We start from the raw sequence: 23,639 nt of genomic DNA on the forward strand, positions 1-23,639 counted from the left end.
AGGATAATTTTCTGGGACCCATCTTTGATTAACAAGATTTTACTTATTTAAGCTATCGTATTACTAAGTAACACAGACTTAATATGCTTATGTCATTTGGGAATTCCATGACAAATGGGCTTTTGTGGGCAAGATAATTAATTTTATGAACAAGTGTAGTTTTGTTTCCTTATTTTAATTCTACCCTAAGAACCCAGGGAGAAAACTTTGAGATTGGCAGTGAAATGTGACTCTAAGATGAGCTTAAGATATACTCCCTATTTTTTTTTTTTTGCCACTGTCAATAGAAGTGCTGCTTTTTGATGATGTTAGATTAACATGGTTATTTCTATCATAAAAATGACTAGTGACAATGCATTGTGGTTTAAGGAAGGGAGACTTATGTTTATTGGTGGCCTACAAAGAGGAAGATGCTAACTAAACCAGGTCTCTCTCTCTCTCTCTCTCTCTCTCTCTCTCTCTCTCTCTCTCTCTCACACACACACACACACACACACACACACACTTTTATTTAACAGAGGTTCCAAATGCGATAATTTGTCCAAGGCTAGACGGTTAATAGCCAGCAGAGGCAAGATTTAAGATTTAAATAGATGTGTGTTTGGTTAAGAGCTAGATTTGACACCAAATGCCTGGGTTTCGATCCCACCTCCACCAATAATGATCTGTGTGTCCTTGACATAATGACCAAATCTAGCCTCAATTTCCTCATCTGTATAGTGGGAACCATGATACGGACCCCATCATAGGGGGTTTGAGAATGAAATGTGATAATGGGTATAATGGGCAGAGCATCGTGACTAACACCAGGGGACCCGTAGTAACCACTCTACATATTAGCTCCTATTGTTTTTATAATACCCCATTTTCCTTAAAACGAGAATTAGCAAATCTGATGCTTTGACCTAATTCTGTCACTAACAACTAAAGGTGTACGACTTTCAGGAAGCCTTTAAATCTCTGATCTTCAGTGTTTCATTTGTAAAATGGAGACAATAATTCTTTCCCAGTCCATTTGCAGGAATTCAGTGAGATTTAGAAGGGAAAAATGCTCTCTGCCCAAATGTGAGTTGTTTTACATATGGGTATATGAATATTTTATATATAAGCTTCACTTCCCTTAGAGTCCATTTGTTTTAAGATTAAGGTGTTGCCTATTTAAAGTTTTGATTTATTTGTGTGTCTTCTTATGTAATTTTAAGTGTCTTCAGGAAAGGGTGTGTAAGCTCTGTTTGAAACTCACTACCGGTTTCAATATTTCTTCCTTTTCCCGGAGAAATGCTCAACTTAGCAGTAGAGCAAACTGGACACTTTCTCACCATTTGTTTCTCCAGACAAAGGAAGGGACAGTAACTTGCAGTCCCAGGCTGACGTAGAGGATGTTTCTTGATATCTTCAACTTGAACTTGTCTCATTTGACACGACAGGCTGATTTATGCGGCCAGATCAGTTCTCTTAGGAAGAAGCCATTTGTCAGATGCTGCATTTCATTTAGTGAGTTTCCAGGCACCTCAAATCCTCTGTGGAAAGAGGTGAATCGTGGCTATAAATATAAAGAGACAAAAATAGCCATTTTCCTTTCAGTTGAGTACAGGTTATCCAGCATAGTCAAGATGAACTGAGTTTGTGGAAGTTAGATTATCACTGTATTTATTGTCTTTTAAATGATTACTATAAAGCCAGAGATTATGTTCCCCTAGGAAAGACGTGTCTGCATAATCTGTTAATCTTAGAATTCAGAAATTTCTCTTTAATCTATCCTTTTTTCCCTCTGCCCTTTGAGCTCAGGGCCCCCATCCTTTGCCAACTGAGCCATCACCACGGTCTCTTAAACTGTTGAGCCCTTTTGCAATCCAATGTCCACCTTGTTGCCAGAGGGACATTTTTCAGGTATAGAGAAATATAGATTTCAGTTTCTTTGCATTACCTACAGGACAAAGCCCTACCCCTTTTTGCGTGACTGTGCTCACGGGAAAAATTAGCTTCCTGCATCCCTTCATCACTTAGCATGGCCCTTCAGGCCTTCAGTCCAGGTCTGTCTGCTCTACCTTTTTCCTCTTCTTCCACTGTCTTCTGCCTTTACGAATTCCCAGCCATCCAAGACATCCTGATGTTTCCCTAAAGAAAGTCTAAACTTCTACACTTCCATGCCTTTTTCCACTTTTCCCCCTCTCTTCCTGCCTAGCAAATGTGTATGCATCTTTACAGAGTCCACTTCCTTGCCCTGAGATTTTGTGAAGACCCACTTGCCTGCCTACCCCCCAGCCCCTGTGCCCCCAGGTAGATTCAGTTCCCCTTCCTCTGTGCCTTCGCAGAACCTGGTACTCGGGCATCTCTAAGATACACTGGAGTGTTAGCCTGGAGTGTGTGTGCGCATCTGCCCCTCCCTTTAGACGATGAGTTCCTTGATGGGAGAGCCTGCCCATCTTATTTTATTGTTTGAATTTAGTGCCACATATATTTCCTGGCACTGAGTGTTCGTAGATTGTAATGGCCCAACACTTAAACTACGGAGTCAGACAGACGTGGGTGGAAAGTCCAGTGGTGTTACTTACTAGTTATGTCATCTGGGGAAAGTTCTCTAAGCCCTCTTGATTTTAGCTATTTCATCCATTAAATGCAGTCAGTAACAAAATACCTATCTCACAAGGATGCTGTGAAAATCAAATGAGTTAAAATATGTGGAGACTTGAGAACAGTGTCTGATACTGTGACTCTACTTTCTGTCAGCTGTTTCTAGTTATTGTTTTTATTATTATCACTACCTCTGACAATTGTTGGGAAGATCGCAAAAGATTGCTCATACATAGGAAGGGTTTAGCATAGGAACTGGCGAAGAGTACACACTCAATGCAGATTAGATGTTTTTGTCATTATTTTATTATTAAAGCTTGTTGAAGAAATGAACTTCTTGTTTTCTTACCTCTTGCCCACTGGACACCACCCCTGGGCGTGACACTAGCCTCAAAACGCAGTATGTCTAAAATTTATCACAATACTCCCCCTCAAACTAGCTTATGTGAAAATGCTTGCTAAAAGAGCCACCTAAATATTTTCTTTTTCTCTCTCTCCCTCCCTTCCTGCCTCCTCCCCTCCTTCCTTTGCTGCTTTCTTCCCTAATTATCCCATCTTAATTGCCTTTCTCTTGGTGTTTTGGGCTAAGATCCCTGAAATTACTTTAAACTCTGCCTCTCCTTCCCCTAGACAATATATTTCACTGATCCCCCTGATTTTAGTCTTTGAAAGATGTCTGGAGTATAGGACCGCCTTGGCGGCAGGCGGGGGATGGGGCTCAGTTGGTTAAGTGTCTGACCCTAGGTTTCGGCTCAGGTCCTGATCTCAGGGTCCTGAGATCTAGCTGCATCTGGCTCTGTGCTCAGCAGGGGGTCTGCTTGAATATTCTCTCCCTTTGCCCCTCTCCCTACTCTCCATCTCTCTAAAATAAATACAATCTTTTAAAAAAATTGATGTCTGGAGCAAACATTTCTGTTTCCTTTCCCATTGCCACTACTTTGTTCAAGTTCACGTCACCTGCCACCTGGATCACGCCCTGTTACTCTGCAGCCCCTCCAGGGCAGGGGCCCAGCATCACCAGAGTGCAAGGCACATAGTCAGGAAAGGGTCAGACAAAACCTTAACTGTCAGAGGGGCACACAGGAATGAAAAGGAGTGAAGCCAGCCAGGGAGCAATGGTGGCCCTGACATAATGGGGAGGTCATGTCTCATCTACAGGGAAGAGTGGCCGCATAGGAGAGTGCCTGCTCATTGCTTCCATGTGGGAATGCTGGTGTTGCTGGACCTTTTCATGTTTTAGGAGAAACTGCGAATCTGTACATGACATCTACGGATACATAAATGATGGCAACTAGTTCACATTTCAAAATCCCCATTGTTTGGGCTAAACTAGGCTGCTGGTAGAGAGGTTATGAGGTCTAAGGAGATGCTCTCAAGAAATGTTTACAAAAACAAATGGGTCCAGGACGCACTTCCTCTCTAGGTCTGGCTCAGTCTCTTCCTGCCTCATGGATTGTCCCCTTCGTTTAATCCCACCTTCAAGGTGCGGTGTATGTTTCTCTCATACCTTTCATGCCAGTTGCTCATACCAATTGGTCACCTGCTCTGTTCTAAGTGCTGAAGGTGAATTGATAATAAGGAAACATCCCTGAATTGATGAGATGACAAAGTCGGGTAGTTTATGGCAGTGGCAAGCAGAAACAATAGTGCTCCAGCTCTTTTTAAAAATCTAGTTTCTTCTCTTGGTACCATCGCACTTGGAGGGTAATTTTTAAGTTAAACTGTATGTCAATAATTGAACTGCAAGCATTTCATGTTTTACTAGGGTGCAGCTAGATTGTGGGTTCCTCAATGGGAAGCTGACATTAATCATGATTTATATTCAATGCTCCTAGAGATCAGCAGATAGTCATGTACGTAAGTGACAATAAATAATTACGTACAAGTCAGTTAAAACTAGTAGTTGGTTAATTATTTGATTTAGTTAGGATGAGAATCCTGTTAATGCAAAATTCATATAACAATCTTGCAAAGAAGGACCAAGGCTTTTGCTTTGTCCATGGATGGATGTCAGCTGTGCCCAGTTGACTCTCTTGAATGGTTGTGTTCATAAGCTCTGCAATTTCCAGTTTCTTTAAAGTGACACAAGATATAAAAGACATTTGGGAGAAATTTTAATGTGTAGGCCTCCTAGATTTTTGTGATTTTTTTTTCTAGTCTTTAACAATAGTCTCGCTTACTAATTTGACAATAGTATTTTTTACTTTGTTGTCTTTAAATAGGTTTTACATAGCAATCACCTGTATTTTCATATACACAACAAATCTCTTTATAAAATTCATATTTTATTAGTTTATATAATATTTAATTAAATTTAAAAATTATTTTCAGAAATATAACCAGAATAAAGAGTAGGGGCCCGAATATCAGTGACTTGTGATCATCATCTCACTGAACTGGTGGGAGATTAAGTTTCTGGCAAGCTGGGGACCAGGACACTAGCACTGGGCATTCACCAGGGGCATGACTCCATCTTTTGCAAAATGAATGGAAGCTATTGATTCTATCAGATCAGTTCGGTGAAGGTTCAGTGACATCTACTGTACTATTAATTGGATCAGGTGACATTTATTGGATTTTTTGCAATTTAATAATAATTTCTCACCCACTTAAATGTTCAGGGGCATTTCCCAGGCACATTTACTGATATTATCATATTCTCATGGCATCCCTGTGAGTAAGACATTTTTCCCTTTTGACAGATGAGGCAGTTTTCATTACAGGTTGAAGTGACTTCCCTAAGATCACATAGCTTGCAAATAATGAGTGAAGGACTAGAACCCTATTCCAGGCTGATCCAAGTTCAGGACTCTTCTTGCTCCCTGGTGCTACCAGTCCAAACCAGGGTAAATGAACTCCAAAAACCCTTTGAGCTTTACTATGCTGATTCTGTGATAGATTAGCAACATCCTGTATACATCATCCATTCTAGAGTTACGAGCTTCTATCCCTCTATGGCTCTATGGCCACTGGCTTGACAGGGAGGGGAGAAGGAGATTAAGTCGAGGGGCCAATTAGTTTCAGAGTGGTTGGGTAAATGTTTCACAGCATCTTTGAGTGTGTCCCTCTCTCCTTTGATGAATGGCTCTTGCCTCTTTTTGACAGATTGATCTTGAGTGCTGGGTATTTTTCTCTCACCACATTAGCTGCCAGTTTTCCAGGCTATCCCCCCAGGATGGGATGAGGTGAGAGGTAAGTTGTTTGTAAGTATGATTTGACTGAGCAATGCAACCAGGCTGAACGTTCAGAAAGCCCTTCTGTGCTTGGAGCCTCCTTTCATGTCTTGGAAATCCTGATTTATTTCAGGACAGGGAAAATCCGAGCCGGCTTGCAGACTGGAAATTAAAATCTTAAAACTGGTATGAAAATCGAATATTCCAAATGGCCTGGTTTAAACATCACCCTGCATCGTTGATCAAATGTAAAAGTTCTTGAAAAGAAGCAGGGGGATTTATGACTAGGTGTAGGACTGGGGAAAGGCTTGGTGAATATTTATGGGTAACTTCAAGGAATTCCACTGACTGTACTTTAGTCTGCTTTTGTACCCTCACGTTTCTACTTTGGAGATTTCAAGCCTGAAAATGCTTATGGATTGAAAAATATTTTGGTTTGGCTGTATTCTGTTAACTTCTGAATTTTGGGGGGTAGGTGAGAGACTAATATATTTATTTGGACACATTTATCATCCTGTATGTAAGTGTGTATGCACGTGTTTTTATTCCTTTAGATTTATGTCTTTGACTTTCTTGAGGACAGGACCTTTAACTATCTCTGTGCCCCCAGACGTAATACAGTTTTTGGAAAATGGGAGGTACCCCCATAAGGACTCTCCTGATTCATTTTGTTTAGTTAACTTCAGTTGAGCACCTCTGTGAGCTGGATCCTGTGCTAAATGGATAAGGGAGGTAGAGAGACAAATGGGGAGAATAGGAATTTTCAAAATGAACTTTACTTTAAAACTTAAAAGAATATGATTTAAAAGGCAATGCATAAAACCAGCTAGCCTTACAACTTAATTCCTGTTTTGCAACCTTCAGTAACTAGTAGGGTAGGTCCATACAAGTTGACCATTTCATATACTTACTCAGGTGTTTTGGGAAGGGGCAGGGGAGCCAATTTGAGTTTTATTCTCCTGTGAGCTGGCAAAGAATGAAATGAACGTGTACAACATAGCCTGGTGGATGGGTTGGTGACAGGTATAAACACAATCAATAAATTTCAAGACATAGTTTTAGGTATTTCCACAAAGATCATCCTATTTAATCCTCTCAAATGTTTGGTAGGATTGGGATTATTACTTAGAGATATTAAAATGCTATTCCTCTTCCTAGAAGTTCTTTTTACTTGCCTCAATCTATTACATACTCCTCATCTCCAGGAGCCTGCTCCATGACCGCTCCTCTGTGATTCCTTTTCTTCTAATTTTGGCCAGAGTCATAGGCTCCTTCCTTGCTGCTGCCATAAGACTTTGTGTGTTCCTCGAGCTCGGCAATAAGCAGTTGCATTGCACCTAAGTCCTCCCTGCGTGTCGGACTGCAGGCTCCCCAAGCGGCTTCGACTGCATCACTCCGCCATCACACAGATAATACTTCTACCCAGCTGCTGGCTCAGCCTGGGACTCCCGGAGCTTTCCCTGTTACCTTCGCTACCCTTTCCATTCCACGTCAATGAGCCAAGTCCTCCGCACTCCCCCCAACCCCAAAATGACCCACCAACTCTAGGCTTCCAAACTCCTCCAGCTGGCACCACGGTCACTGTAGCTGACTCCCACCGTGTGTCTTTTTAGACTCTGGCGACAGTCTCTTTCTTCCCTAGTCTGTTGCCTGGACCCTCGTGGCTCATGTCATTCATTCCTTTGCGGTTCAGTGATTGTCCAGCAAATTCCCACCACTACTAAAATAAGCCCCCAGATCTGAATGCCACTTACAGGACCATGCCGGCTCCTCCCCCATTCCAGCCCCATCCTGTACCCGTGCCCTCTGTTATCACAGAGTTTGGCCTTTTCTTTGCCAAGGGCTTTTCCACCTGCTATTCTCTCTGTCTAGAATGCTCTTTCTGCCCAAGCTAGCTCCTGCTCGCCTTTTAGGTCTTAGCTGAAATGTACTGTTCACAGACTGGGCTTTACTGAGCCCCTGGGATCATCTGTAGAGGATAATATTCCTTTTTCTTTATAGCATCCATGGGAACTTATATGTACGTATATATTTGCTTAATGTCTGCCTCCTCTACTGGAGGAGGAGATGCATCTGTTCGATGTTTTTTACTCTCACAATCCAGTACTAAGTTAGTGCCTGAGAGTATGGAGGGCATTCACTAAATATTTATTAAAAATTAAATGAGGGGTGCGTGGGTGGCTTAGTCAGTTATGTGTCCTACTATTGATTTCGGCTCAGGTCATGATCTCCAGGAGATCTGCTGGAGATTCTCTCTCTCCCTCTGCCCTTCCCCACCCTCGCTCTCTCTCTCTCAAATAAATAAATAAATAAATAAATAAATAAATAAAATCTTAAAAAAATACTTTAAAAATTAAAAAATTAAATGGTTAAAAATGAAATTCTTCAACTATGACTATCACACCAGTACTATTGAACGGGCCCCTTATTTTTGTTTAGTGTCTTCCTCCCTAGCAAAGGTAACCAAAATAGGTTTTTAAAAATTCCCATTGGTTGTAAATGTCCTTTGATTCCCACCTTCCACAGACCAAACTGCATTTGGAAGGTGCCGACTGCCCCATTTATGAGAAGCACCCATCTGAAAATGTCCTACCTCCTGTGCATGCACCTTTAAGTGGTCTGCACCCGAGTGCCCCCACACCCCAAATGAGGATGGGGCTCTTCACTTTGGGGAGGGCTGCTGAGCAAGCCATTTTAATTTTTTTTTTTATTTGACACAGAGAGAGAGACAGTGAGAGAGGGCACACAAGCAGGGGGAGTGGGAGAGGGAGAAGCAGGCTTCCCGCGGAGCAGAGAGCCTGATGTGGGGCTCGATCTCAGGAACCTGGGATCATGACCTGAGCCGAAGGCAGATGCTTAATGACTGAGCCACCCAGGTGCCCCTGAGCAAGCCATTTTAGCAGCATTTCATGATGAGGAAACTGAGGCAAGCATGAAGTGGAGTCACTTGGCCGAGTGAGAGCGGGGTCCCCAAGCCGCCTGTCAAAGAAGGTGGATGCAACAGCCAGGGGAGAGTGGGGAGGAATTCAAACCACATGCCAAATCCAGGCCAGCAGCAAGGCTTATGGCAGATAACCACACTCAACATCCTGCACTTGGTTTGAAGTGCCCTGGTGTTCTGAGAAGGGAGCCCAAACACAGCCAGCTTGGTGCCAGAAAAGAAATTCTCACTCAGAATATTTTCCCAACAACAATTTTTATTCGAAAGAAACCTCGCCAAGTGAAAACACATGTGCGGGGGTTTCTTCTCATGCCTTCTCTGCCTGTATATATATTTTCTTTTGTATTCTTGACCACCCTGACATTGTAGTTTTTATTTTGAGGAGATTTTTAAATCATTTCCCTGTAACCCATTCATCTTCCTGTCCTGAGGTAGAGTGAATTTGCACCTTTTCCAGCTAGCCAGTCTTAATGTAGCAGAAACAGTCAGAGGTGCTGCCGTACCTCTAGGTGCTGGGGCAGAGAGCAGACTTGGAGCAGGTGGGCTAAGCCAATAAAATACAGCTGGGAAACAGGAAACGGCAGAGAAATTGCCCCAAGTTGCCCTCTGCTGGAGCCCAGCCATGCTCCCCTGTGAAACCTAGCCAGGCTCTGGTTTCTTACCCGATTCCTTCCTGGGCATGAGATGTTGCTTCCCATCTTGGACCTTCCTTGTTCCATGGTGTAGCCCCTCTTTGCCCACCCTGAGCGCTGCCTCCCAAGTATAGGTCAGGGTCATCACTGAGCTCATCCCTGCTTCTTGCCCTGAGTGTGGCTGTGTTGGCTAGCAAACTGGCATAAGTTATTCTGGATTCTTTAGGACTACAAAGGATGTCTTGCTTGTCTTCAGAGGGATCCCTCTCCTGCATTAACTTGCAAAAGTGAGCAACTTATGCCAGTTTGCTTTCTGTTTATTTCATTGTTCCAAACATGAGTCCATGCAATCCACCTGTGACTTGAGTTCCGGAATGTCTTCCTGAAAGTTATCTCTGAGAATATCATTCAAACTACTTCTGTGGTTTCCCTCGGGGTCTTTGCCGAATGCTATTTCCTATGCCCAGAATGGCCCTCTTTAGAATTTTCCTGTCATTACCCCTTCCTCTCAGTTCAGTTCCAACTGTACCACCTCCCCATGAAGCCTTCTCGGAGGACATTAGGGGAAAGAGGCCATGCTCTAGCACTGAGATTTCCGAGTAGGAATTCTTAAGTTATTCACCTGCTAGCTGTGCAACATAGAACTCCTTGAGTCCTCTGTGCCTCAGTTGCCATATCTGTTAAAATGGGAATAATATTAGTATCCATTTTGTAAGACTTGAGATTTACTGGGCTAAAACACGTGAAGTAGTTAGAATAGTTAAGTGCTCAGTATCATCCTCTCTACACAGTCAAGCTGGTTGGGACTTCCATATTAATCCATAGTGCTTTCCTTCACCCCTTGAGTAAATATTTTCAGGGCTGGAAGGTGCTAGGCACTCTACCAGGCACTGCTCACAGCCTAGGATGCTGTGTTCACAGTAGCCTATGTCTGCTTCCTGTCCTTGCTCTCTGCTGTAGAGACAAGAAAGAAACTTTCTTTCTGGAGATGGAAATTACTAGTAATTTCCTAGCGAATGCACTGTGGGTTGAGTTAATTTTTTCTATGGACTAAAGAAGTATCATGGAGATGAGCCCTGAGGGATCCATATCTTGCCATTTGATCATACCTGATCTCGGAGAAGATAGGTTTAATGCCATTACTTACTTGTGAATGGAGCTGTATGTGCTCGAAAGGTAGCATTTGATAACATAGGAAACTCACCTTTCATGTAAGAGGATAATGTATCAATGACACAACGACCATCATCACTACTGTCATGTGTGCGACACCATCGTCACGACCATTACCACTGCCACCTCCATCACGGCAACTGTCACCATTACGTGTGCCATCCTCACTGTCACAATTATCACCGCCACTGTGGCCACACATCATTACCAGCTCCATCGCCATCAGTGCCATGAACATATGTATATAATGATTATAATATTAGTGATAAAACAGCATTGATGATTTTCAAGATTACCCAGTAATCTTATGAGGTAGGGATTCTTTTATTTAATTATTTATTTGAGGGAGAGAGAGCATGTGCACGAGTGGTGGGGAGGGTCAGAGGCAGAGGGAGAGAGAGAGGATCTCAAGCAGACTCCCCCACTGAGCACAGAGCCTGACTCGGGGCTCTATCTTGCGACCCTGAGATCATGACCTGAGCTGAAATCAAAAGTCAGACGCTTAATTGAGGCACCCAGGTGCCCCGAGGTAGGAATTACTTTTATCTGTATTTGGTGGGTGAGAAAAGTGAATTTCAAATGCAATCAATTTCTTAATTTATACATTTTAGAAATAAAATGACACGGTGATCTTGTGAGGTATATTCTCTTTGTCCTTCCAGATCCACTTTTCACCCTTGTCCTTACATCCTCTGTACCCTAAGAGGCTGACCTCTGCAGACCTCAATTCATAGGTTCCCTTATCCTGGAGCATTCATTCGCTCAGCTCAGCCATTGGCAGCCACCAGCAGGAGACTGGAAGAGGGGAGGAGAGAGAGACCGGAGTCTTTCTTCTCATCCCGTACTGGAGTTTTATAGTGGCTGTTCTTCCTCCGGAACAGCTTTCCCCTATAGATACAGTTCTCTCCTACTTCTAGAAACTGTTCCCTCCTCTTCCTTCTTCTGACCTAAAAATAGTAACAGCTCCCAGCTGTTGCTAGACATTGTATTTTATCATCTCCTGGTGCTTCCTTTACCCTGCTCATACGTCTGAGAGTAGTCTTGTAATTACATCCTTTTCAGTGATCTGAGTATGCCATCTGTTCCCTGCCTGGACCCTGAATGGTGCGATATAATATAGAGTATACACCACAAAACACAATCTGTAATTCCTGAAAACAGAAAAGGAGGAAGAAATAAAGGGAAAAAAATGAAGAAAGAAGGAAAGGAAGGAAAATAAACGCAGATTTCTACCATCAAAATAAAATCACTATTATAATTTTGGTGTGTTTACCTTCAGTTTTTGTTTTCTGTGTAGTTTTTATGTAGCTGTTACTGTGGTATATATGTATTTATGCTTCCTACTTTTTTCACTTAATTACGTTATCATTTTTTTTAACATTGCTTGGTCTACATGACCATTATTTTTAATGACTGGATAATATTCTGTTGAGAGTTCTTTTAAGTATTTTTGGTTACAAATGATGCATTTTCCATATTTCAGTTGTACTTACGATAAATTCCCTGAAGTATGATTTTTGGGTCAAAGGAAATGAATGTTTGTTTGACTCTTAATCTTATTCCCAAATTTCAAATCAAGGGATTTTAAAAACTTTAGAAGTTAATATCAGTTTCAGTTTTTAAAGGGGAGATTTAAAACACTTAACAGTTCTCTTTATAATTGTTTTGTGTCATATGTTCTTGGCTTTCATGTATTTTTTTGTTGCTCTTTCCCCATCTTGTATTTTTTAGATTCAGCATTAAGCTAGCTTTTATGATTTGTAAGGTAAACATTCTTGTTTCTTACTCCAAGAGTGGCTTTCCTAAAATTTTTCACAGTCTAAATGCATATTCAACTAATAATCAAAAGTAAAAACATACCAAAGTTTTGATATTTTGTTCACTATGGGTTTTTGTTGCATTAATTTTTATTTTTTAAAATATTGTTTTACAATTTTTTTTAATTTATCTTGATAACTGAATTTTTCGGCATCCCTTAAAGTTTGTCCCTGAAGCAAGTGTATCACTCTTCTTACCCTCATCCTGGCCCTGAGCCTCATCTCGTATTCATTTTGGCACCTCCAGTCCTTAGCATGGGTTCAGCACCTGGAAGGCGTATGGTACCTCCTGTTTGCTTGTGGATGTGATTTATTATGCTATGTCTTACATATGGAGCATTTTGAAAGAGGAACTCTCTAGCTGATTGGCATGAATCACTTCCCTATCCATAGAAACAGACTTTCCCATGCCCTCGGCTGCCCACTGTCTGGGTAAATGAAGCATTTCTGAGATGAAGGCTTTTGTAAATGTGCCTTAGAGTACTCTATTTGATTATCCATTTCATTATGATTGCTTTCCCTTACACAAATACTATCTAAATATTATGATGAGAAATAAAAACAAAACAAAAATACCAAAAGATGAAAAAGGAAAACCAACAATCCATTCTTCTTTCTCCAGGATTAAGCACTGAGCAAAAGTATAAAACAATTACAGTTTCATCTAATTGACTGCAGCTGTGCAAATACCCTAGCACACTAGGAGACTGGTGTCCTCCCTGCACACGCCCCCCCATCCCACCTCATGAACATCTTGATATCTGGGTTTGTTTCACTTTTGCCCAAGGCAAGGTGTATGTAGGAAGAATGAAACCATGCTCACTGGTTGAAGGAAGGGAATATATCCTTTCATAACTAACAAACTGGAGCTTAAGCCCATGGGATTTGATTATTTTGAGGTTCTAATTTCCAGGACTCCCTGGTCAAGAGGAAAAGGGCCATGAGGTGTTAGAATAGACTAGCAAAGGTCAGAGCAATGGTCTGCTTTCTAGGCTTCATCTTCTCTGTGGGAGATGGGAATTTTATGTTTGTTGGTCAGTGTGTGTCAGACACTTTAAATTTGTTGTGATTTCATTTTATCCTTGGAAATACACGTTTTTATCTGTGTTCTATAGATGAGGAGATAGGGATTTAGGTTGGTTAATGGCTAAAGGCTAAACACCTTCTCAAACAAGTGGTGTGGAATTTGGGATTTGGACCTTCATTGATTGACTCTGAAGTCAGTGGTTTTTCTATGGCATTATGTTCCACAACCGTTATTATCTGTGGCTCCTGGTAATCAGCCTCTACCTTTTCCCCTTACTTGCATCTCTTACCCACTTTCTAAACCTCCCACTTCCCCTCCGCTGTCCTGCTCTCAACTGCCCCATTCTCTTATCCTTGCCATCTGCCCCTGTCAGCAGTGGTCTCCCTTCTGGCTGAGATTCTGTCTTAGAGCCATAGAGGTTTAAGGCTGAAAGGAATCACTAGAAAGAACCTCCACAAAGGGAGGAGCAAGTTAATCTTGTTTTTCGTAAGATCCCTGGAGCTCTGGAAGAGTACTTGGTACATAAGAAGGTGCCAAATAACTGTGTACTAAATATATACATTGTAAGAAACACACATGAAGCCCTTGATTTTTAAAATTGTATTTAATGAATTATTATGTTGATATCATAAATTACATCTTTACTATAATGCCTGTTAGTGTTTTCATAGATTCTGACAGGATCTTAGTTATTAATAGAATCTTGGGTCTTCAACTGCCATGGCGTTTATTAAAAAATACAATAAAAAATTAAAAATACCATATGATCCAGCAATTCTACTTCTGGGTATTTATCTGAAAGAAATGTAAACATTAACTCAAAAAGATACCTGCAATTCCATGTTTATTGCAGTGTTATTCACAATAGCCAAGACATGGAAACAACCTAAGTGTCCATCGACAGATGAATGGATAAAGAAAATGTGGTATACGTATACACAAGGGCATATTGTTTGGCCATAAAAAAGAGAAAAATCCTGCCATTTGCAGGAACATGAATTGGCCCTGAGGGCATTATGCTAAGTGAAATATGTCAGACAGAGGGAAACAAATAATATGAGCTCACTTATATGTACAATCTAAACAACCCCCTCCCCCAAACAAAGAAGCGAAACCCCTGAGGTCATAGATACAGAGAACAGATTGGTGGTTAGCAGAAGTGGGAGATGGGCAAAATGGGTAATGAGAATCAAACGGGAGAAACTCCCAGTTATAAAATAAATAAGTCCTGGGGTTGTAATGTTCAACATAGTGACTATTGTTAAGAATACTATATTGAATATTTGAAAGTTGCCGGGATCTTAAAAGTTCTTATCATAAGAAAAAAATCTATAATTATGTATGGTGATGGAGGTTAACTTGACTTACTGTGGTGATCATTTCCTAATATATATGTATATTGAATCATTATGTCGTCCACCTGAAACTTTTTAAATGTTACATGTCGATGACATTTTCAACATCTCAGTTAAAAAAAGACCTTACCTACTGGGATTCTGGTAAAGGCAGAAGCCCCAGGGGTGACTGTGATAAAGGTGCTCTTACACGGGTAAGGCAGTGCTCTCGCTCTCTAGGAGCACCAGAGCCTCCCTATTTGCCTTCTACTGAAAGCAACTCTGGGAGATCATAATAAGCATATGAGTTTGTGGGGAAAATGCTAGAGAAGCAAACTTCTGCTTAATGTGAGGAAGAGCTTTCCAGCAACTAGAGCTTGCCCAAAGATGGAATGGGCCAATATAGAGGGCAGTGAGCACCGTGTCTTCAAAATTATTTAAGGAAAGCCCACATAGACATTTGTTAGGATGCCTAAGAGTCCCTAGCTCGTGGGTTCAAAGAATCCCCCCACCCCCAAAACACAAACACAAGCAAGTAGGTAGGTGAATAAAGAAAAGTTTTAAAAAGGACTGGTCCAGAATAAGCGAGGAGGGTTAAACATGAAAATGAATTCTTGCTGGAGGGGAGAGGGGTGGGGGGATGGGGTAACTGGTGATGGACATTAAGGAGGGCATGGGATGTAATGAGCACTGGGTGTTAATGTAAGACTGATGAATCACTGAACTCTACCTCTGAAACTAATAATACTCTATATGTTAATTAATTGAATTTAAATTAAAAAATGTAAAAAATATACATTATTATTAACGATGGTGGCCATGCTGTACATTACATCCCCATGGCTTACTATATTACTGGACGTTTATACCAGTTGGTAAACTTCACCTATTTTACTCACCACCCACCCCCATGCCCAGCCTGTGGCAATCACCAATCTATTCTTTGTATCTATGATCTTAAATGAAAACCAAACTTTTGTGATGGTAAAAAGAAAAAAACAAGAAAGAAAAGAAAATGAATCTTGTTTATATTGGGCATTTAGCATCTGTGTGAGGTCAGGGCATGAAGCACCGAGTCCAAAGCTCTGAACTTGGAATCAGAAGTCCTGGCTTCTTCATGAAACACTGATCAGCTATTTGACCTTGCGCAAGTCCCTCAGCCTCCCTGAGCCTAATTTTTCTCTTATTTTAAAATGAGATAATTGAGACACACCTGATGGATATCTCAGGCTTCTTTGAATGGTAAAATTGTTGATCTGTGGTAGTGTGTGCTTATAATTAGGGAGAATTGATATTCTCAGAGAGGGTATGTATCAGCTTTGGAAGGTAATGATGGAAAATAGCCTCCTACATACGGATCCCCTTCACACACATCTCAGAGCCAGGCCAGTGGTGGTGGTGGTGGCTGGCTGTTTTCTCCTCTTTATGCCCAAGAGATCCCTTGAAGAGTGCCTTACATCTTCAGTCTGTGGGACATGTTTGTGTGGAAGCGTGACTCGCAGGCTTTGAACCAAACCCAAAGGAATGTTTCAGGCTTGCTCTTGGCAAAGTCCTTCTTTCCTTGCTCCCTAATGAAGGATTGGAAGGCTAAGAGAGGCCTCACGTGGCTCTTCTTGGCTGTTGCCTCCCTCTTTAAACAATGGCTGGATGCGTTCTGTAGGAAGAAAAGGAAACATATGGATTGAATTTCCCCCAAGTGCACTGTGGCCTAGGAGTAGAGTGGAGGCTGAGTGTGGGGGTGGTTAGAGAGGAAGGCTTTGGCATAGCACACCGGGGAACTTAGTGAAATCTCGGTCCCATGAGAAGTGGTGGGGTGGGGACAGGGGGTCAATAACTAGCTGTGGCCAGGTGTGCTCTGAACCAGCTGCAGTGGGACAGGCCTTTAACAGGGGACCTTTGGAAATGGAGGAGTAAGTGGAGTAATGTTGTAATGGGAAATGGGGAAGATGTGGCTATCAAATCAGGCAGAGGCATCCAAAGTTTCTGGAGAGTCAAGGGTCTGAATGTCGAGGGATCCTTCCTGAGGAAGGCAGGTCTGGCTCTATCCTGTGCCTTGTACAATGGGATTTAAAGTTTGGAATTTAGTTAAGTTGAATCAGGAAAGCATTAAACAATGCGTATGAATCCTATACCCCTTGCCAAATTACTTAGGACTTATCAGATGGGAAAGTCATGATGGGGTCTCTCTCATTGGCATTGTAGATACTTTTGCAGATAGCAAGTTGGAAAGCAAGAAGGGAAATATTTGGGTCGTTGAAGAGTTAGAAGTGCATCTGTATGCTTTTGTACATGTTGTGCTTCCCATTTATGAAGACCTCTCATCCTTCTGTCTTTGCAACCAATCCTGCCTGCCCCTTCAATGCTGAGCTTCCTGCCATGGCACCCGCACTAGCAAGATTATGAAGCCATGTAAAGCTCCCTTGCCACATGAACATGAGGTCTGGGAATAATCTGTACCTTTACTTGTGCATCCCTTATTCCAGACACCCACAAGCATGGTGTTGCTGTCTCTTAATTCTGAGCCTGGATGCTTATTTCTGTCTTACTGGTCCCAAGTGAAATCCTAAAAACTGAGCAGTTGTCTATTGGCCTGACACTATCCTGATACTCATCACCCCTTTTCCCTGGGGAACCTTGTGCCTGACTTCCATCATCTGCTTTAGAATGAACCTTTTTAGTTTACATGTGGTGCCAAGAACCCTAAACACCCCGAAGCCTGAATGACGTACCTCACCTCACCTCTTTGTATCAACTTCTCCCTGGACTTAGATTGGATTAGACTGAACCTTGCCTACCTTCCTTGGACTTGGTTTTAATTACCCGCTCTAGTCCAGGAGGGGCTGTCTCTCTTGGCCACGGTCTTCTTCCTCATCTCCTAAATTTGTTTTGGTCTGACTTTCCCCCTTCTCAGTGATGAGAGTGCCCAACATACCACCTCATCAATGAACTCATCATTTAAGACTTATGTCACTTGTCCTGCGAAGCGTATCTTTCTTCATTCAGAAAACATTGGTGGCTTCATTTCACATGCTTCATATACCTATTTTGCATTTATTTATTGTATTATAATTACCTGCGAACTACTTCACAGGGCATGAGTAGGCACACTTTAAAGTTGAATGATGATAATGATACAGTCCTATTTTCATTCCTTGTTACATATTAGAGGGTATGGCAAGACAAAGGAACTCAATAAAAGTTTCTGGAGTGGGTGAAATATTTAGTTCAGTGCCCTACACTTCCAGATGAGAAAACTGGTCCTCAAAGAAGTTCAATGACATAAACACACCTTTGGTGAAATCTTCCAGGACAAAGACCATGTCTGATTTATCTTTGTACTTTTGATGCCCAGCCCAGTGTCTGGCACACATTAGACAGTCAATATATGTATTGTATTGAATTGAAAAAGAATTCCAGAGACCACAAATCTAGTTAGTGGCAAGGCTAGGGTTGTATACAGGTATCCTGACTTTTAAACCCTTGGCCTATAGTCAGATTAAATAAAAACAAAGATGCTCAAGATATTTATGTATATATTTATATAAATATACATATACATATATATATCAAAAATGGTGACATGACAACTCTTAAATTTTAGTCTTGGCAGATAATTCTTATCTATTTTTCCTTTTTACTGGATATACATTTTATTGTCCTGTCCAAATCATGCAACACTTAAAATATGTGGTTGGCTTAACCCTGAGCAAACCATTTCCTTTCTTTCTGATAAATATTACAGATTTTGAAAAATACCTCCAAGTATCAAGTCTACAGTGGGATTTATTCAAAAGAGGACATATATAAAAAGCAAAGGTTTCTCATGTTCCCTGGATGACTATTTCTGAAAGTACTAGGTGCACACACATGCTGAGAAATATCTCAAGTGAGCAGAGTTAAACACATGGTTGAGGTGCTAGAACAGCAATGGAGCATCAAAAAGCAAGGATGGATTCTTTTGCTATATTTCCTCCTGTACACCAGAGGGCTCTGTGCAAATTGTGGCTGCCTGTTTTCTCCCTGCAGATCAAAGATCTAATTAAGAGATTGGCAATCTTTTCCTGTAAAGGGCCAGTAAGTATCTTGGGCTTTGCCAGCCATGTGATCTAGGTTGTACTACTCTACTCTGCTGTGGGAAAACAGCCATAGACTATGAGTAAATGAATAAGCATGGCTGTATTCTAATAAAACTGTATTTGTGAACACTGACATTTGATTTTACACTATTTTTATGTATCACAAAACAGTATTTAAAAAAAATTTTTAAGGGGCGCTGGGTGGCTCAGTTGGTTAAGCATCTGACTCTTGGTTTTGGCTCAAGTCATGATCTCATGGGTTGTGAGACTGAGCCCTACGTTGGGCTCCTTGCTCAGTGGGGAGTCTTCTTGGGGATTCTCTCCCTCTGCCCCTTCCCCCACTCACACACTTGCATGCTCTATCTAAAATAAATAAATCTTAAAAAAATAAATAATAAAGTTTTTTAAACCATTTAAAAATGTAAAAATCACCCTTATAGACTAAAAATAGGCAGGACAGGTTTGGTTTGGGGGCTATAGTTTGATGACCCCAGGTCCAGTTAATAATAATAATAATAACAATAACTATGATAAAATAAGTACTTCCTTTAACCGATCCCTATTATGTGGCAAGCACTATATACATTTTAAAAAATAAACTTTATCTCTGGGGCGCCTGGGTGGCTTAGCTGGTTAAGCTTTCAACTCATGATTTCGGCTCAGGTCATGATCTTTTGGGTCATGAGATCAAGCCCTGCCTTGGGCTCTGCACTCTGTGGGGAGTCTGCCTGAGATTCTCTCCCTCTCCTTCTGCTTGTGCTATCTCTCTCTCTCTCTCTCACTCCCGAAAATAAATAAATCTTAAAAAAAAAAACCCTTTATCTCTTAGAATCACCCATTTTTCAAATGAGGAGACAAATGCTCAGAGAGGTTAATTTGGACAATGTCACAAAGTTAGTAAGTAGAAGAGCTAAGAATGAAGTCCATATCTGTTAGTCTTAGAAGCTGTGCTCCTCACCATCATGCCACCTTGGCTCTTAACTTAAAATATACAGTTTTAGACAACTCTTTTGCTGATGAAATTGTAGTTCAGATTTGCAGTCTCTGGTGGAAAGAGTGCTCTATGGGGAAATAAGATACCTGACACTTAGTACCAGCTGTGCCAGTAATTCCCCATGTAACCTTGACAAAACTCTTCAATTTTCTGAGTCTTAGTTTCTTCATTTGTAAGACAAAGGAGTTGGTGAATGGCAGTGGTGATTTTGTCCCCCAGGGCCATTTGGCGATATCTGGATATATTTTTGCCTCCATTTTGTCCCACAAGACTGTGGGGGTGTGTTAGGCATCTAGTGGGTAGAGGTCAGGGATGCTGCTAAACATCTTCTAATGCACAGGATGGTGCCTATAACAAACAATTATCCAATCCAAAATGTCAGTAGTGCTGAGATTGAGAAACCCTGGACTTGGGGGACCAAGCCAGCTCTTTCCATTTCTGAGAATCTAATTTTTTATTCATTTCACTGAAATATATTTAATTAAATTCCAAGTCACTTCTCTCTGGATCAGATTCTTCTTTTCTAAAACAAGAGAATTAAACCATATAATCTCCAAGATTCTTTTTAAGTTTTAAAATGCCCAAGCCTATGATTAGCAAGGGAATATTAAAAATAAATGTTATGCTATTAAATCTAAGATAATACAAATCATTTTATATTTTTGTCTCAATAACCAGTGCTGCCCCATGCCCTCATCCTCACAGGGCAAAGGTTGTGCGCTTTCAGTCTATGGGCTGAACCGAGCCTGCAGATGTATTTTCCTTGGCCTACAGATTATATTAGAATGTTGCAAATTAGTGGCCAACTTTTAAGACTGGATATTTCCAGTAAATATCCATATTTCTGGCTTCTCTTAAAAAAATCAAAAGACAGAGCAACATTGGGCTTGATTTTTGCATAGTAATGGTGAGCTGAAGTTGAGTAGAAGCTGTCCCTTCAGATGGGACTGAGTTCTCCAGCTTACCAGAGTTCACATATCACAGCTTTGAAATGTACCATGCTGCCTTCATTTACTAACATTACCTCCCTCCCTCCCTCCCTCCCTGGTCTCTATAGGTAGGTGAGTTTGCTATTCCTGCCCTAGAATTCTATTTCCCTCCTGGAATATGCCCAGAAATGTACAGGGTTGGCCACTTAGAATTTTCGATTCTTAGACTATTTAGATAATATAATAAATATTAAGTCCTGAAATTGGGTCTAAGTAAACAAGTGGTTGAGAACAAAATGGGAAGAAAAGTCTTTGCAGCAGCTTATGAAAAAAAGTATTAAGGGTTTTAATGGGCAGTATGAAGCAATGGTGTTTTGTGCCTGCCAAGTAGCTAATGTGATCCCTGGTTGCATTGTTAGGAGTGCAGCATTCTGATGGGGAACGAGGTAGTCCTGCTCTTCTCTCTGCTGCTCAGATGTATCTGAATCATCATGTTCATTTCTTGGCATTACACTATTATGTGTGATTTTAACAAGGAGTTGAGCTATGAATTGGTGGGATAACTTGGAATGTCTTTCTGTGAGTGAGATTTGCAAGAGCTCAGGCCATGGGTTCTGGAAAAGAGAGGACTCAGGAGGCACAGAATGGATCTTTCCAAATATGGCATAGTGGTCAGATCAGCACCATGACCCTCTCAACACATGCCTCCGACCCCTCTTTGAGCATCAGTTTTCTCATGGATTTTATTCATAACCTTCCTCCCCAACCTCAAGAAATCCTTTCTACAAAGGGAAGTTAATCTTGAAAAAAATATGTAACTAAGTGAAATAGATCGATTCAAATTGATTTGATTATTCAACTCAAACTAAATCACATCAGTGCCCTGGTTGGGTGAGTACAGAGTGTCCAGAGCCAATCTGTTTAGCTCCTCCCTTCAGCCCTTGAAGGCCACATCGGAGAGCACTCTAAAGAGCCTCTGGGACCCCATGGCATACAGTGTGATGAAACCTGATCTAGGTTTCTAAGATCCCTGCTTATTCTTAAATCTTCATTTTCTATAGCCTATGTTTCCTGACTGTAGAACATCAGAGAAAGCGTTTGAGATTAGCTTGAGAATAGATGGGCCATCAAAGGCAGGGATGGTGGAGTGATTAACATCCCCCCCCCCCGCCCCGTCCACTGCCGTTGGGCATCGGGGGAGGAAGAGCAGTGGAGAAGTATACGTTTGAAGTGAGTCAGGACCTCATGACAATTGTCTAGTAAGAAATGCAGATGGCAGCTTGGTTTTTGTGTCTTTAGGAGCTTTGGAAGGCTGTCTTTTGTAGACATCATGGTCTTCTCTTAGCATCACGTTTGCCTCTTCATTCCCCTTCCATTTTATAGCAATGCAGTTTGAAGGTTATAGCAAGTGGGAGGTAGGCCCTGGTTGGTTTAAGTGGTGGTGGTAATCCCTCCTTCTTGATAGTGATTGGTCCAGGAACCCAGGCATCAGCCAATCAGTGTGCATAAGGCTCCTCTAATGGGGGTTATTGAGGAATGGATACATTGCCCAAGTTGGGGATTGAGAACTGCAAGGGAGTGCTTGCTGCAGTGCCCTTTAGGGAAATTTTGTCATTTATAAGAGAGAATAAAATGGAGAAAGTTCATTTCTTCCTCTGCATATCTGGATGTAGTCATATGTGGGTGAGATATCTAGAGTTACTGAAGTCACCTCACTACCAGTCTGAATATAAAATTGGATAATGGAGGAAGGCTTGGCCATTAGAACTTGAGGGCCATGGAGCTGGAGTTACACAACTGAGTCAAAATCTGAAGCTTGTGGACCTTCTGAACTTTTATGTATGTGAGCTAATAACTTCCCTTCTTTTCTTAGCATTTTAGCTTCTTCGATCTGGGTTGTCTACTTCCTAAATCTTAATGAATCCCAACTGATACCTTAGCTCATCCAAGCCAGAAAGGTTTCCTTCCAGTGATGGCGGAGCATGTTGAAGAGTATATCAGACATATCTTATGTCCTACTCAGATTCTCTTGGCTTCACCTATCTCCTGAACCTCTGATTACCTGGTCCATTCCAGTTGCTGCGGCTGTCTGACTCCATACTGACCCATAGAGTTAAACTACTTGAGGTCAGGGGCGCCTGGGTGGCTCAGGTCATGATCCCAGGGTCCTGGGATCGAGCCCCGCATCGGGCTCCCTGGCTCCACGGGAACACGGCTTCTCCCTCTCCCACTTCCCTTGCTTGTGTTCCTGCTCTCGCTGTGTCTCCCTCTGTCAAATAAATAAATAAAATCTTAAAATAAATAAACAAACAAACAAACAAACTACTTGAGGTCAACTAACAATAGGCCTGAAAGCATTTGTGTCTCATAACACTTCTGGATTCAGATGAAGACCAAGCTGCAGGTGTGAAGACCTGGCTTTCTGAGCAGCTGCTGCAGGGGCTGAGTGATGCAGCCTGGGAATGTGGAGGAGTTAAATTCCTAGAGGGCAAACTCAGAGCAGTGGAACTCAGGAGATGTGAAGGATTTGGCAAATAAATTTCCTCTCTCTTCTTCCCTTCAGTAGAGTGAACCAAGGAGCATCTCCACCCTCTGAATAGCCTAGAGACATCTCCTATAGCTGCCTCATAGAGATACCTTTGTGGAATATATCACCTTGCATTATTTTCCCATTCTCTGCCTCACTTCTCTTTTTGCTCACTTTTGCAGCAATAGTATTGCACCTCCTAAATAAAGCATTCACACTAATCCTTGCCTCAGGCTCTATTTCTAGGAAAAGCAGCTAAGATAGAATGGAAAAACCCAAAGAAGAAATAATTGGTGCAGAGATTAGGCTATTGCCTAGTATGGTTTTAATATTTAGAAAATCTGATCTTTTATGAAGATCATCAATCCCAAGTGGAATGCACATCAAGTAGTATAGTGGTTAAGAGCTCAAACATAGGCTATGTATTAAAGTTCTAACTCTG

This window comes from Eumetopias jubatus, unplaced genomic scaffold (assembly GCF_037043125.1).
Source record: "Eumetopias jubatus isolate StellerSeaLion01/CBP00866 unplaced genomic scaffold, mEumJub1_p1.0 scaffold_4, whole genome shotgun sequence".
NCBI lineage: Eukaryota > Metazoa > Chordata > Mammalia > Carnivora > Otariidae > Eumetopias > Eumetopias jubatus.